Genomic DNA, 17,754 nt, shown 5'->3' on the forward strand with positions numbered 1-17,754 from the left:
CTATTTTTTCTTGGAAAAATTGATTCGTTTATTATCAAGTAATATCTCTCTTTAGCCCTGACATCTATTTTGTTTGATATTAAAATAGCTATTTCAGACTTTCTTTTTGGTTAGTGTTTGCATGATATATCTTCTCTTTTACTTTTAACTTATATGTATAGTTATACTACACTTATATTTATATTTAAAGTTAGTTTCTTGAGGAAAGCATATAGCTGGTGCTTGCCTTTTGATCTAATCTAACAGTCATTTTTAACTGGTGCATTCAGACATTCATATTTAATGCAATTATTGATATGGTTGGATTAAAATCTACCATCTTGCCAGATGTTTTCTATTTCTTCCATCTGTTCTTTATTTCTTTTTTCTTTATCTGCCTTCTCTTGGGTTAATTGAGCATTATTATGATTCAATTTTGTTTCCTAAGTTGACATTATTTATACCACTTTTAAAGTGTTTTTAGTGGTTGCCTTAGGGTTTACAATATACAACTTTAATTGCATAAAACTTTGGTAGAAAGTAGCCCACAACTAAAAAATATATATAAAACAACTGAAATTCATTATAGGTGATATAATTCATATTTTTTGAATGTTTATCATGTACCAGTTATTATTCTAAACCCTTGCATGTATTAACTAATTTATTCCTCTTAACAACATTAAAAAAGTATAACCAACTGTTATCCCATTTCACAGATAAAAAAATTGAAGCACAAAAGGTTAAGTCATTTTCCCATGGTTACAAGCATAGTTGGTCTCCCAAGCTTATGCTTAAAAGCATTATGTTATATTTCTATGGGCTTAGACTAGGACACTGCAACTTAAATTTTGAGACCAAAACCATCAACTTACAAAATATCTTTTGAGAGTATTTCCCCCAAATACACAAAAGGAAGTTGACTTTTAGAGGTAGTAAGGGTTGAGGAGAAGAAATTGATGCTTAGCTTATATTTCTATGTGCTGAATTTTATAAATCAAGTATGTTTAAGTTATTGGAATCATAAAATGATTGCAATTTTTATGATTGCTTTTTTTTTTTTTTTTTTTTGCAGTACGCGGGCCTCTCACTGTTGTGGCCTCTTCCATTGCGGAGCACAGGCTCCGGACACACAGACTCGGCGGCCATGGCTCACGGGCCCAGCCGCTCTGCCGCATGTGGGATTTTCCCGGACTGGGGCACGAACCCGTGTCCCCTGCATTGGCAGGCGGACTCTCAACCACTGTGCCACCAGGGAAGCCCTATGATTGCATTTTTAATCACTGAATTTTAAAACTGAGAGCTTACTCGGATATCATCTAATGTTCTTATTGTTTTGATAGGGGCAATGAAGCCCCAAGAAATTACATTTCTTATCTAAAATCATAGAGCTAATAATTTGTGACAGAGTCAGAACTTGAACCCATTTTCAAGCCTCTGCCCCAGAAATTTACCATATCCCTCCTCTGTGCTCCTATACTATTTATGCTTACTTCTAATCATTGAACATGTTACAATATAGTCTACTTGTTCTTTTATATATTTGCATCCTCTACCAGTATTTAAATTGTTTGAATGGTCATTTTTATTTGACTAAGTATCCTGAGCAACTGTCATACAGCATGACACATTGTAAACACATTTTTTTTTTAAAGTTTGTTGAATGAAAAGTCCTATTTTGGTTGCAGTCAAGAACTCTGCTCTTAGCATCATTTTGATATGCCATGAAAGACAAGGAGCCATCACTAGTCTTCCAGCCTCCAGAAGGGTGTTACTCAGTCTCAGGATGAGACTTTGAATTTCTCTTTCACAAAAATTAGAACTATTTCAGGAAAAGCAGAAGCATATCAGAATTTTGTTGCACTCACTCCTGAATAATCTATAGTTCTTTTCTTCTATAAGATGCAAACCAGGATGACTCTTATACCTTGATTATAAGCAAAGACTCCCAGAGGACCAACAGGGCATGTGAGGCCCTTCACAGTGTTGCTCCTATCTACCCCTTAGCCAAATCTCCAGCCACACAACCCTTAGTTACTTCTTGTTCCTAGAATGCTCCCTACTGGTTTATTTTTTTAATTTTATTGAGGAATATTTGACTAATATAAGTGTATATATTTATAGTGTACAATGTGATGATTTAACATATGCATGTATTATAGAATAATTACCAAGAGCAAGATAATTAGCACATCCATTACTTCACACAGTGAAAAAATCAGAATTTTTTTTCAGGTTTCAAGTATAAGTGATACCATACAGTATTCTTCTTTTTCTGTCTGGCTTATTTCACACAGCATAATGCACTCCAGGTTCATCCATGTTATCGCAAATGATAGGATTTCCTTTTATATGGGTGAATTTTATATCTATACATTTTCTTCTAGGAGTTTTATGGTTTCAGGTCTTACCTTTAAGTCTTTAATCCATTTTGAGTTAATTTTTGTGAGTGGTGTAAGATAGGGGGGTATAGTTTCACTCTTTTGCATGTGAGTATAGAGTTTTCCTAACACCATTTATTTTTATTTAATTTTTTTTTGGTTTTGAACCTTTAATGAGAAAAATATGTATATGATATCGAGCTCAAGAACACTTTGTATTTCATGTGTCACTGGGCCAAGGGTTGGGGATACAGAGAACAGAACTAAGAAACAGGATATATGTAAACAAAGATACACAAGGTCACAGAATGAGAAACTGGTGCTTAGCACTGTTTTAAGTCTAGGCTACCTCATCACTCAGCAACATTTTGGGGATCCCACGGCTGATGCGGAATAGAAATCCAGACTCTGGGCATTGCAGGGTGCCCTCCAACACATCCACCTCTAGCAGCACATGGTGCACATTTCTCAGAAAATTCTCCTTATTTTCATGTCCTTGAATTGGCTTTTTGGGCACCTTGAACAGATGCAAGGTGTCTGAAGCCTCCGGAGCACTGCCCACTCCACCTTAGGTATCATTCCCGCCACAAAGTCGGGGTTGGACTCCACAGGGTTAATGCGGACTTCAGTGGTCTGGAGGCACGGGGAAAAGCCACAGGCCCCCTTTCCCTGCACAGGTAAACTCAGCAGGCTGTGGGTGAGCAGCTTCATGTCAACTCAACGCCTCCTAACACCATTGATTGAACAGACTATTCTTTCCCCATGGTGGGTTCTTGGCACTCTTGTCAAAAGTTAGTTGACCATGCATGTGTGGTTTTATTTCTGAGATGCCTATTCTGTTCCATTGGTCTATGTGTCTGTTTTTATGCCAGGACCATACTGTTTTGATTAATATAGGTTTATAACAGTTTGAAATCAGGAATTGTGATGTCCTTCCACTTTGTTTTTATTTCTCAAGATTGCTTTGCCTATTTGGGTCTTTTGTGATTCCATACAAAATTTAGGATAGATTTTTCTATTTCTGTGTATATTACCATTGGGATCCTGTTAGGGATTGCACTGAATCTGCAGATTGCTTTGGATGGTATTAACATTTTCACTATATTAATTCTTCCAATCTAAGAACACAGGCTATCTTTCCATTTGTTTGTATTGTCTTCAATTCCTTTCATCAATGTCTTATAGTTTCAGTGTACAGCTCTTTCACCTCACTGATTAATTTATTCCTATGTATTTTATTTTTGATACTATTGTAAATGAGATGGTTTTCTTAATTTCTCTTTCAGATACTTCATCGCTAGTGTATAGAAATGCAACTGATTTTTGTATGTTGATTTTGTACCCTGCAACTTTACTGAATTCATATATTAGTTCTGACATGTTTTTGGTGGCACCTTTAAGGTTTTCTATATATAAGATCACATCACCTGCAAACAATTTTACTTTTTTCTTTTTGATTTAGATGATTTTTTATTTCTTTTTCTTGCCTAACTGCTGTGGCTAGGACTTCCAGGCTTTGTTGAATAGAAGTAGCAAGAATGTGCTTCTTTTCCTTGCTCTTGATTTTAGAGAAAAATCTTTTAACTTTTCACCATTGAGTATGATGTTAGTTGTGGACTTTTCATATTTGGGTTTTATTATGTTGAGATTATATATTCCTTCTATACTTAATTTGTTGAGAGTTTTTTTTTTTAAATCATGAAAGGCTGTTGAATTTTGTCAAATGCTTTTTTTCTGTATCTATTAATATGGTCATGTGATTTTTATCCTTCATTCTGTTGATGTGTTATATCACATTTATTGATTTGTAATTTTTTTGTTTTTTTAGTGGCAAGGGATTCTTTTTATTATTTCTAAGGGATCTTGGTTTTATTGGCAATAGAAGATAATTAATTGGCACCTCTTTTTTTTAAATTAGAGTATAGTTGCTTTACAATATTGTCTTAGTTTATACTGTACAGCAAAGTGAATCAGCTATATGTATACATATATCCCCTATTTTTTGGATTCCCTTCTCATTTAGGTCACCACAGTGCACTGAGTAGAGTTCCCTGTGTTATACAGTAGGTTTTCAATAGTTATCTATTTTATACATAGTATCAATAGTGTATATATGTCAATCCCAATCTCCCAACTCATCCCCCCCACTTCCCTCTTGGTATCCATATGTTTGTTCTCTACGTCTGTGTCTCTATTCCTACTTTGTAAATAAGATCATCTATACCAGTTTTTCCAGATTCCACATACATGCATTAATATATGGTATTCATTTTTCTCTTTCTGACTTACTTCAATTTGTATGAGTCTCTAGGTCCATCCATGTTTTAATTATTTTTTAAACAGGACAGAGATTCCTTCTGCCATCAGATGTCTTTCTGCTTGACTGAACTGCACCTGTGGTCTTTGAAGAATACCTTAATTAAAAAAATATTTTATTGCTAAAAAATGCTAAACATCCTAAGAACTTTCAGCAAGTCATAATCTCTTTGCTGGTGGAGGGTCTTGCCTCAGTGTTGAAGGGTGGTGGTTTGATTTGCAAATTTTGAACCATCCCTATTTCTCAGGCATAAATTCCACTTGATCATGGTGTATGATCCTTTTAATGTGCCATTGAATTCAGTTGCTAGTATATTGTTAAGAATTTTGCATCTATGTTTATCAGAGATATTGGCCTGCAATTTTATTTTCTTTTAGCATCCTTGTCTGTCTTGGTATCAGGGTAATGTTAGCCTCATAAAATGAGTTTGAAATTTTTCCTTCTTCTTTAACGTTTTGGAAGAGTTTGAGATTTTGTTTTCTTAATACATTTAACCACTTTTTGTCTTTTAGTTGAAGAATTCAAACCATTTGCATTTAGAGTAATTATTGACAGGTGAGAACTTACTATCATCATTTTGTTAATTGTTTTCTGATTGCTTTGTAGTTTCTTGTTCCTTTCTTCCTCTCTTGCTGTCTTTCTTTTCAAATTGATAATTTTTTGGTTATGGTTTGTTTTAATTCTTTTCTCTTTATCATTTGTGAACCTATTATAGATTTTTGCTGTGATTACTATGAGGCTTTCAAAATACAGCTTATAGTTATAACAGTCAATTTTAAGCTGATAACAACTTCAACTGCATAAAAAACTTCCACACATTTACTTGCCCCCTTGACATTTTATGTTGGTGCTATCACAATTTACGTCTTTTTATATTTGTATCCATTAACAAAATATTGTAGCTATATTTATTTAACACATTTTTCTTTAAACTATATGCTAGAGTTCTAAGTGATTTACCCACCACCATGGCAGTATTAGAATATTTTGAATTTGACCATATATTTACCTTTACCAGGGTGCTTTATATTTTCATATGTTTTCATGTTACTAACTAGTGTCTTTACATTTCAGCTTAAAGAACTCCCTTTAGTGTTTCTTATAAGGCAGGTATAGTAGTGATAAATTCCTCTAGCTTTTGTTTGTCTGAGAAAGTCTTTATCTCTTTGCTTGAAGGACAACTTTGCTGGTTAAAGTGTTCTTGGATGGTAGTTTTTCCCTTTGAGCACTTTGACTATATTATCCCATTCTTTCTCAGGCTGCAGGGTTTCTGCTGAGGAATCTACCTATAGCCTTATTAGGGTTCCCTTGAAAGTGATGAGTCTTTTTTTCTCTTGTTGCTTTCAAAATTTTCTGTTTGTCTTTGACTTTTGAGAGATAGATTGATTATAATGTCTCTCCATGAAAATCTCTTTGGATTGAATATGTTTGGGGGTCTTTAAGCTTCACGTTTGCCATATCTCTGCCCTGATTTGGGAAGTTTTCAGCCATTATTTCTTTAAATATTTTTTGTTTTCTGGGACTTCCAGAATCTGAATAGTGTTTCAGTTGACAGTGTCCCATAATTCATGTAGGCTTTCTTCACTTTTTTTAAACTCTTATTTCTTTTTTCTCCTCTGACCAGATAATATCAAGAGATCTGTCTTCCATTTCACAAATTTTTTTTCTGCTCAATTGAACATGATGTAGCAGCTATGTACTGCATTTTTAAATTTTATTTATTATATTCTTCAGCACCATAATTTCTGTTTGGTTCTTTTTTATGATTTATACTTTTTGTTGAATTTCTTGTTCTGTTGGTGCATTGTTTTCCTGGGTTCATTGAGTCATCTATCTGTGTTCTCTTGAATCTCACTGAGCTTTCTTAAAATAATTATTTTTAATTGTTTTTCAGGTAATGTACAGATTTCCATTTCTTTGGGGTCAGGTACTGAAAATCTAAGTATTCCTTTGGTGATGTAATGTTTTATTGTGCTTTGTGTTTCTAACAGCTTTGCATTAATGTCTGTACATTTGAGGAGACAGTTACCTCATCACCTTTTCGGACTGGCATCCCTGGGGAAAGACTTTCACCTGAAGGTGGCGGCAAGTTTGGCTGGGTGGGGTGTAGTGTCTCTAGTTCTTGGGAGGGCAAAACAGCATAATCTATTTGAAGATTCAACAACTGAAGTTAATGTTGGTGAACAATGCAGAGTTCTTCAATAGCAAGGCTGAAGCAGCCCCATGGGTGGTGGTGGCAGCTAGCACTATAGGGATCTTTGGAGACAAAGGCTTCTGAGGTTTTCCTATTCTCCATTTTTGCCTGGGGGAAGAAGTTCTAGATGAGGGAATCTCTTGGTGCCAGATCTAGCACACTGGTGCTCAGGGCAGCAGTAGAGCCAAGGGCTGGGGTCAGGTACACACAAAACTACCACTGTTCTTGGGTTTTGGGATGCAGGTGCAGTTGCTTTGGTGGTGGCACCAGCATATGAGGTGAGGGCTTGTGCAGATCTTCTGTGGAGCTGGAGACTGCGTCTCGGGCTCACTGCAGTGAGTCAGACTTAGGGACAGTGGGTGGAGAAGCAGATTGGCATGAGCCTTGGGATGACTGGGTGCAATACTGGCTTGGGACTAGAGCCAGAGGGCAGTATCACACCCTGGGGATAATTGGTCAAAGTCCCAATTCTGGCCCCAGTTGTAGAGCAGCCCAGTGATGATGGGACGAAGCTGTGATTTAAAGCTCCGGGCAGTCACAGATCAACAGCAGCATGGCCCCAGTGATGGCTCATTAAAGCTGTGTGTTGGGACCCAGGGGTCAGGCTATAGAGAAGAAGTAGTGCAGACCTGGCTATGGTGGGTCAAAGCCCCAACTTAGGACCTATGGGCAGGGCACAAGGCAGCAGCAGCTCAGCCCCAGTAATGATGGGTCAAAGCTGTGACTTGGGACCTGAGGGCAGGGTGCAGAGCAACGGAAGCTCTGCATGCTGTGGCACCCTGATACTAGACTGTGGAGCGCAGCAGAGACTAGGGACCCTGGGGGCAAGTCTCACCACTGGAACAGCTTCATCCCTGAGGAGAAGACGCAGCAATAGGAACTTTAGGCAGTTCTGTCAACTAGGTTTAGCACTGGTGACAAATGGGGTCCTCGGTAACAAAGGCTGCAAACATCTATGGTGGGTAAGTCTTTCTGGAGTTCTCCTGCTCTCCTTTTCCCCAAGGGGTGAAATCCCTCCAAGGATTCTTCTTGGCACTGAGCTGCTCTGGGCTGGTGGATTGGGTGACACAGGTAAAATATTTCCTATGCTTTGCTATGTGACCATCCTCAGGTTTTGAGCTCCACAGGATTTCTGCTGCTTCTTCATTTTAGTCCAGAGCTTCCCCAGAGCTATCCTCATTGGTTTGTAGCTATTTATTTATTGTTTTTATTGATTTTGTGGAAGGAGTGAGCAGTGGGGTTCCCTAGGCCTCTATCTTGCTGACACACACCCCTATTCAGCTACGATCCTTTCCTTTGCTCATTTAGCCTCTCCTGCAGCAATACTTTGACAACTTTTGTGTGGTTAACTTCTCCTAAGACTCAATGATCTGTTTTTGTGTAAACTCCTAGCCAGCAATGAAGTTGTTTTACTAATTATGGTAATTCTTGTATTGAGTCTGGCCTAAAGAAACATTTGTTGGATATTCAGAAGGTAGCACAATACGGTGGCTACAAAACCAGGTTATGGGTTTCAAATTGCAGTTTTACTATCTAGTAGCTGTATGACATGTAAGATAATACCTCTCTAAGCCTAATTTTCCACATCTTTACAGAGATGAGGTTGATAGTAATGATTTCATAGGGTTGTTGTGAAGTTGAACAAAGACAACACATGTGAAGCATTTTGAAAGTGATGGGTATACATATAGTCAATATTTAGCTAATATTATCCCATTGTTATTATATCATCATCATCAATCTCAATATGAAAAAAAATTGAAGAGTGGAAGGAGAGTTACAATGACACTTCATTTCATATTCTTAAATGCATAATCTTTTTTAAAAAAAGGTGGCATAAGGGAATAATTCACTTGGTAAACCTAGAGCTCTTTAGGCCACCTGAGCCAAGGACACTTAAAAATAAAGGCTTTTGTTTTTGAACCAAAGACTAGAAGGAAATTTAGATGAGTTTTTACACAAGCTTGGGTATGGGAAAGAACCATTTCAGTTACAAACCTGTGTTTTATAAGAGAAAATCTTTGTAAAGTGGGGAAGTGTCTGTAGCTCAGGACCCAGGAGACCCCAATTACTGGATCTCTGGGAAGGAGACAGAAGTGTCAGAGGGTTGACGGAAAACAAGCTCTCAGAGGCTGTTTCCAAAAACTTGCGCAGACGGATCAGGACTCTAGAACCGGGTGATGTTTACCACCTGGGGCCTGACAGGATGCTCCAGAGAACCAGAGAGCCAGAGCCAGGAGTCTAAGGTCAGGTGTTTCTGGAGGAAAGAGTGGAAAACTTGGGAGACTGACGTTCCTTGTTTTTCTATTGCTTTCCTGCACCTCCCAGAGGCTTAGTATACTACTCAAGACACATTGATTTCCTGCATGTTCTTACTCAGTGGGCGAAGGCCTCTAGGAGAGAGAGACAAACAAACACTGTGAACAATGAGAAAAATACAATGAAAGTAAAACAATGCCTGCACTGACTTTGTACCTGATCACGTACAGATCCCTGAGGAGGACAGTGGCTGCACCAAAGCCATAGAGGATGAGCCTTTTCAAAGACTGTGCTGCTCATTGGGCTTCACGTGGGCCATCCAGAGCCCTGAGCTTCTCACCACTGCCACTTCTAACCATTGCTCTGTTCCCTGGAGTTCTCCCAGAGAGAGAGAACCCTGTGGAAAGGCTTGGTGCATTAGAGAGGAGGGAGGGGGAAGGGTGGATAAAAAGTGAGGTGGGATTTCTTGGCTGAAATGAGTTTTCAATTTCTTGGTGAATCTCAGTTACACACACTTTCCCTGAGGCCTGTTACTTCAGAGAATCAAAACTCTGCCGTCATTTCTAACAGAGTGGAAATTCTTAGATTGTCAGTTTACCTCCTTTTAGGAGAGCTTTTGTCCCCAGGAATGTTTAACTAAAAGAGAGGATTACAAGAAGCCCCTGTGAAAGGCATACCCTCTCCTCACCTTTTCAGTCACAGAGTAAACATTTTCCAGACATACTGGAACAAGTTTTCTTAACTCCATGGTTTAGCATCAGTTCTCAGTAGGTGCTCAATAAATAACTATTGAATGAATAACTTTGATGATCTGCTACATGCAAGATAACTTTCAAGGATTGAAAAGCAATTAAGATTAATAAAAAGAAACTCCTAGTTAATATGGTGGGCTAAGCAGAAATGGGAAACTTCTTATCTGGCTCCAAACACATAGAAATGCTGAATAAGATAGAACACAAATCTTCCTTAAAAGTACATAGCTGAAATTGAAAGCACAAAGGGGAAAAAATTCACCAAGTCCTAGAAATGAAAAGGAAACTCAAAACCAGAATAGTAGAATTAAATTTGCTGTGGGAATAAATGAACCAAATATGCACCTAATGGTGGGGGGGTGGTATCAAAACCAAGTAGAACCAAACTGTGATACAAGAGTCATGGATGATATTGGGAGGGGGTGGTTCAGAGTTAAAACACTCTACATTCCTCATGTGTTCAGTAGCATATAGAGATATTGATTAGTCTTATATTTGGGTAACTTTGTGCATTAAAACTATAAAGGTAAAGATCCCCCCCTTCAAAAAAGAAAGGAGGAAGTGGAATGTTTAACCTTGAAATCAGTAGAGGAGGAAACAGAGAAAATAAGGAAAATGCAGCCAATTCAATAAGAAAAAGCCTAGTAAATAGAGAATGTCAAATAAAAGGATATACACAGGTATACACACATAGATCAGAAATTTTTATAAATCTGAATGAATTATATTCATCTATTAAAAGACAGATTGGAAATAAAAATTCTTGCTGTATGTGGGAATCCCTAAAATACATAAGAAACCTTAAACGTCAGGAAAAGATATACCAGGCAAATACTAAAAAAGAGCTAATAAATTTAGATGCATTAGTTGGTGGGATGTATGGTGTTTGGAAATAATATGGGGGAAATCATAACTATGAGGAGAGAAGAATTTGGTGGCTACTGCTATACCCCATTGACTGCTCTGGATAAAGATACTTAAAAGCTGAGTGATTAATTAGCAATTAATAGCAAGAGTGAAAACAGTGAAAGCTAGAGGGCCTCCTTGTTAGTATACAAGGAGACTCTCCTGTCCTGCGGAGGGATGGCAGAGAAATTTCAGGACCAGGCCCAGGACTTAAACTGTAGGTGTAGTCAATCTCTAAAGAAGGTTTAACTTCTAACCCAGGTATGTCTGCTATGCCAAGGTCAAGGCTCTTGTTGGGACATATGATATGGGGGCATCCAGGCTGATGCCTCTGAAAGTCTTGAATTCCCAGACACATCTGAACTTGGGGACCCTTCAGAAGTGGCCCTTCCTTATAAAGATCTAGCACTCCCCCTTGCTTAAAGATGATGTAGAGAAAACATACGTAGCCTCTACTCTGCCTCCAGGTTCTGTCCCCATCATTCTTCGGGTCAGTAGGCCAATAACCAGGATTAAGTCAAAACATAACCCAGCCATACTAAGGATACCTGAGTCCACTGGGGAGGAGAAAGGGACTAACCCTGCATGGAACTTTAGGACCTACTAGAATACCAGTAGGAGCTGGAAAGGTATACTTGGGACTGCATTCTGAGGCTGTTAGACTAAGAAAAAGGAACATAAATGTGGATGAAAGAGACTTTATCAAAATGGGAGCATGTTATAGAAATGTAAGCATTAAGGCATTAACACTCTGGCCAGGACCTCAGGAAGCACTGTGAACAAGCACCTAGGAACATGGGAAATGTGATGTTCTACATTAAGTAAAGAATAAAAGCCAGAACAGTCACACAAGGCAGTGGAAAAAGGAAATTAAAAGGCTCAGAAAAGTGGATGAGTTACAGTGGATGTACCATGTAAGACCAGAAAACCTATTAGACGACTATACCTCATAAGAGGGCTGAGAGGATACATCATTTACCAGAGCAATAAGGAACATACTAGTGAGAAAAGCACTAGCATCAGTAGGAAGTTCAGTCATAGTTCTCTGCTATAACTCAGGGCTGATGGTAGGAAAAACCACTACAGAGGTAGGTTCATTAACATATAGCAAAGGGGGTCCGTCAAACACTCTGACTGCAAACAATAGAGGCCAGGTGGCAAAATTTTCTACTCTACTATTTCTACTTAATTGTAGAAATAATTTTCTACAATTATTACAATAAGTGGCATGGTTGGAAGAACAGCCAGGGAGCCCGATGTTTAGAAAGTTACAGACATCGTTGAAAGAGTGTGGCATCCCTAGGGGCAAAATATATGGGCACCAACATGAGTATGATTCTATCTGTAAAGTAAAAAAAAAAAATTGAGGGTGATAATCATAAGACTGAGAGCAATTATTCTAATAAAAATTATAATCCTTGTTCCAATATCCAGTTTTCAGACACAGACCCACTAACTAAAGAAGAGACTGGTTCAGAGGAAGGTCCCTGCAATATCATGACAAATATACATGGCAATGGCTTTCTCAGACCTTTCCCAAGGGGACCTGCTGCCATTTATTGGGTAACTAGGGAAAGAAGAATATTCAAGCATTTTGAGGATTGTTGGATTCAAGGTTCAAGTTAATATTGATGCCAAAGTGTTATTATGGCCCCTCTGATAGAGTGGAAACATGTGATAGCCAAGGTAAGCTCACAGTGGGTCCGCTGTGTCTGGGAACCTAGCTAGTGCTCATTTCCCCAAACCCCAATTTATAGTTGTAATAGATACACTTGGGAGTCAGCACAACCTCTACGTTGGGTCCTTGGTCCATAGGATAAGAGATTTCTAGTGAAAAAAGCCAAGTGGAAGCCAATGAAACTACCTCATCTGCCATCCCTATTTAAAGATAGTAAATTAGAAAATAAAACATAGCCCAATACGAATGGCTGAAATTAGTACCACCTTTAAAATCCATTAAAGAATGCAGGGATGATTCCCGGCAGTCACCATTTTATTCAGCAATCGCACACTACAAAAACAAGATGTATCCTGAAGCATGATAGTGGATTACTGCAAACACAGCCAGGCATTATGTCCAAGAGCAGATGTAGTATCTTTACTAGAACAGATTAACATGGCATCAGATATATTGTACGCAGCCAGTGATCTGGCAAACACATTCTTTTCTATCCTTAGGAAAAGAAGAAAAGATAGAGTTTTCATTTACTTAAAAATGACAACAGAATACATTACAGGTTTGCTCCAAGGCTGTGTTAACACTTCTGCCCCCTGTCAAAATATAGTTTGAAGAGATGTAGATTATCTGGCTATTCACACAGAATATCACATTTGTTCATGATATTGATGATGTCACGCTAATGGAAACATATGGGCTCAAAGCAGATACTAGTTGGGGGCTTTGTTAAGAAGCAGGTGTTCCAGAAAGTTGGAGATAACCCCTATGAACATTCAGGGCCTGCAACTTCAGTAACATTTTAGGTGTCTGTTGTTTATGACATTCTAAGAATCATCCCCCCACCCCCCAATAAAGAATAAATTATTGAAACTTGTATTTCTCAGCATGAAGAAGGAAGTAAAATTCCTGGCATGCTTTTTTGGGTGCTAGGGGCAGCATATTCCACACCTGGGAACAACAGGTGGAAAGGCTAGTCTGGTAAAATGACATGAAAACCTGCCAGCTTTGAAAGTGTTCTAGCTTTGGCTGCTGCCTATGCACTTTGGACAGCTCATGCCAAGGTACCAGCCTTTAAGGAAATGAATTGCCATCTTGGCAAGAGTAGATAAGGATGCTGTTACCTTTTGGGAGAAGGAGGACTGTATTTAGTGATCAGGTGATAGGTTTGGATATCTTTTAGTCCTCCAGTACCAAATTTTCACAGCAAATGGACAAGTGCAATAATTCTGGCCTGAGAAGGTCATGGTCACCAGGAAAGGAATTCCACCCCACAGGAATGAAAGTCTATTTCACAACACCAGGTAAATCTCCAGACCACCGGAGGTGCTAGCTGAGGATGAGGGGAATTTATAATAGACGGTGGAGAAAGGAGATAATGAGGATTGGTTATGGCCCTGGGATCAGCTCCAATGGTGGGGACTGTAGTTTATTCCACTATTTTTTTTTCTAAGTTTTCCCCAGGGATAGAGGTCCACTGGAATGCTAGAAGAGTTAGTTCCAAAAATCTATACAAAAAAAGTGGATCTGAGCAGTGTAAGGTTATGGACTGTGGGTAATATATAATGTTCTGTCCAGATCTCTCTTAGTAATGAAGGACTTACTCCTCCTTACTTCTGGGAGTCCTGTTGGAAGATGGCCCTCAGCTATAAACTTCTACTGGGGGATTACATCTATGGAAAAACCTGCTTCACCCCAAAGTACACTTCTTTCCAGGGAAGCCTGAATCCAATGACTGGTCAGACAGAAGGAATAAAGACCCAGCACCCTTGTTTTAACTGGAGGCAACTCCAAAAGACTACCATAGCTCCGTAACTCTTCATGGGGTCATCTTAGATCTTTATTGAGACTACATCACAGCTCATCTCCTTCTGTTTAACGCCATTTCCTTCCCTGCCCTTCTACAGGCTTTGATTGCAAGAGTCCTCCCTAATAAACATCTTGCATGCTAATTGCTGAGGGTCTGCCTCCCAGAGAACCCAAGCTGCATCTGATAAAACACACTGATAATATAACTGAAACTACTACTATCATAGATTTATACATATATATATAAATCTATAAAATAAATGCTGATAGTATTACAAGAAGAAATCTAGAAATATATAATACTTGTGTAAATATTTTAACATGTATTTTAGAAACTGATAGATCAAGGACTCAATATTTGTAACAATGCAGAAGATTTTAACAAAGTTGTTCTCTCTCATATACATATGCAATATAATGTAATGTAACACACATAACACAACATAACATAGCTTTATTCTTATGTCCAAGGCATAGAGAGCACATATGATTTTTAAGCATATATGTATTATTTTAGAAAGTTGATCATACATGAGATTACAAAAGTTCTCAGAAATTTCTAATAATTGGCATCATAGAAGACATTTTATCTTATTAGTATATTAAAATAAATACAAGTGGACTTTCCCAAAAATTTGTTGGAAAAATAATAATCTATGGTAAAAAAGTAATTGAATTAGTAAAAAATTCTTCCTATAAAATACATCAAGCCCACACAATTTTATGGAGAAATTTTACCAAAAACTGTAAGTCATAGTCCCTATCTTATACAATCTGTTTTAGTGAATGAAAAAAAAAGGGCAAACTACCTATATGTGATATCAAAATTAGGCACAGAAAATATAAGAAATGATATTAATTGTTCAGTTTCACTACCATGTAGATGAACAAATTGTGATAACATGTTAGCAAATCCAGACTTGCACTTAGAGTACATCATGATAAAACAGGGTTCATCCCAATAATGAGAAGATGCATCAACGTTAAAAAATAAGTAAAACAGGTAAATAAATAGAAAATCTATTTATATAATTCAACTCAGTAACAGAAAAAAGGGAGAAAGGGTGGGCATCTCAATGGATCTAGAAAAATATTCTATAAAAATCAGTACCTGTCCATAAATTAAGGTGAAAAGAATAGTACATTAACAATAGAAACAAACTTCCTTAACCTGATAAAGCACATCTACCCCAAACCCATAGCAATTGCTATATTTTAGATTTTCAGATTTTAGAAACATTCACATTAAATTCAAGACAAGAAGCTATTCACTAAAACCACTTCTATATAGCAATTACTGGAAGCTCTAGGCAATTCAAAAACACAGCAAAAAGAATTGCAGGTTATAATTATTGGAAAGAAAGAGGCACAATTGTTATTTGCAGATGATTGCATACAAAATAGAAAAGAATCCACAGACAAACCACTTAGATTAAAAAAGTTCAGGAAGTTTGTTGGAAATAGGATCAACATACAAAAATGATTAAAACGTAAGATTTTATTTAACAGTTATTGGAAAATAGAAAATGTTATTAAAAATTCCATTCACAATTACATTCAAATTTACATGGTACCCAAGGAAAAAATATAGAAAATAGTATTTAATACTTTTATGGAAGAAAATTATAGAATCAAACAAGATAAAAACATTTTGTTAATGCATATACAAGCTCAATATCAGGGACATGTACTATAAATTATTACCCAAATTGACCTACAAAGTTACTGTAATTCTAATAAAAATCACAATAGATTTTTTTCATGAAATTTGGTGAACTTATTTAAAATCCCTGTGTATGAGCAGATGTTCAGAAATAGGCAGGGCAGCTATGAGAAGAACTCGGAGAATTTGCTCTTGTAGATATCAAGAATTATTTTAAATCTATAGTGATTAAAACAGTACGGCATTTTGTAGGGTTAAAAATAGATTAATTAGACAAACTCGATAACTTAGAAATAGACTCTGGCTTATATGTATATTTGGTTTATGAGAGAGTTGGCCTCAAAAGTTGAAACTTATTGGAATAATTGGCTATCTGTATAGCAAGAAAGAGAATTAGATCATTACCTCTATATAAAAAAAATAAATTCCAGGTAGATTAAAGGCTTAGATTTGTTAAAAAATAGTTTTAAAATTAAAAGGACAATTTTATGATCCTGTGAAGAAGAATATGTTTAGATACATGGAAAAAAAGCACAAGTTGTAAAGAAAATTGATTCATTTACATTAAAATTTAAAATGTCTGCATGACCACAGTTAACAAACCACAAAGATTTTTTGCAATGTACATAACAAAGAATCTCTCCAAAATATGTAAAGAACACTTCACCAACAATAAGATAATGATAATAGCTAACATTTATTAAGTATTTACTCTATGGCAGGATCTGTTCTAAGTTGTTAGTATGTATTAACTCCCTTAACCACTACAATAATCCTATGAGATACTATTTTTATCTTTATCTTACAGATGAAGAAACTGAGCCATAGAGAATTTAAGTAACATATCCAAGTACAAGCAACTGTTAATGACACATTTGGAATCAAAACTAAAGCAGTTCAGAGTGTCTGCTGCTAACCACCATGTAGAATTGTGCCCCTCTCCCCGCAAAAGAAAAATAATTCTGTTGAACAGCAAGCAAAGATATGAACAGGTTATTCATAGAAGAGTTGCTGGAATTGCCAATAAAGATGAAAATATGCCCAACTTCATTAATCAGAAAAATGTTAATTTAAAATTTTAATGATGTTTCTCACCCATCAGATTGGCAAAATTTATGTCTGAGAATACCAAATGGTGACGAGATTTGACAAGATAAGAATTCATATATTCTGCAGAATAGAGTGTAAACTGGCACACAAATGTTGGAGCAAGATGGAAATATTTAGTAAAACAGACCTATAAGTACCTGATGACCCAGCAATTTCACTTCCAGGTTAACTTGCATATAAAGAAAAATGTGTGTAATGATATTTAATGCATTTTTTAAAATAAGTAGATAATTGTGATATTGTAATAGGATGTAATGCCATTTAGCAATTAAAATTAGTGAATTACATTTATATGTATCAATGTGGATGAGTCTAAGATTGCACCATTGAGTGAAAGAAGCATTATGTAGTACATATAGGTATTTAGAATATGATACCATTTAAGTCAGCTTTTAGGACATAAAAATTCTATAAATTGTTTATGGTACTTACTTATATGGTCCAAGTATAAATACACGGAGGGCAGAGAAAGGGAGTGAATGAGACTGCAGAGTCATACAAAGCAGATTTAGTCACATCTGTAATATTTTATTATAAAAATGATATATCAATGCACACATAAAATGTATTAATTCTCTTGTTGGGTGCACAGGTTGATTTCTCTCCATGTTTTTCTGTATATTTTTAATATTAAAAACAGAGAAAAGGGATTCCCTGGTGGCGCAGTGGTTGAGAGTCCGCCTGCCGATGCAGGGGACACGGGTTCGTG

General features: G+C 36.9%; 1 pseudogene; it reads right to left on the minus strand.

Moving 5' to 3' along the window:
* Positions 1 to 2,700: 2,700 nt before the first annotated feature.
* On the minus strand, positions 2,701 to 3,071 carry LOC116739895 (annotated as a pseudogene).
* Positions 3,072 to 17,754: the final 14,683 nt, after the last annotated feature.

The sequence above is a fragment of the Phocoena sinus genome, chromosome 1 (genome assembly GCF_008692025.1).
Source record: "Phocoena sinus isolate mPhoSin1 chromosome 1, mPhoSin1.pri, whole genome shotgun sequence".
In the NCBI taxonomy this organism is placed as follows: Eukaryota; Metazoa; Chordata; class Mammalia; order Artiodactyla; family Phocoenidae; genus Phocoena; species Phocoena sinus.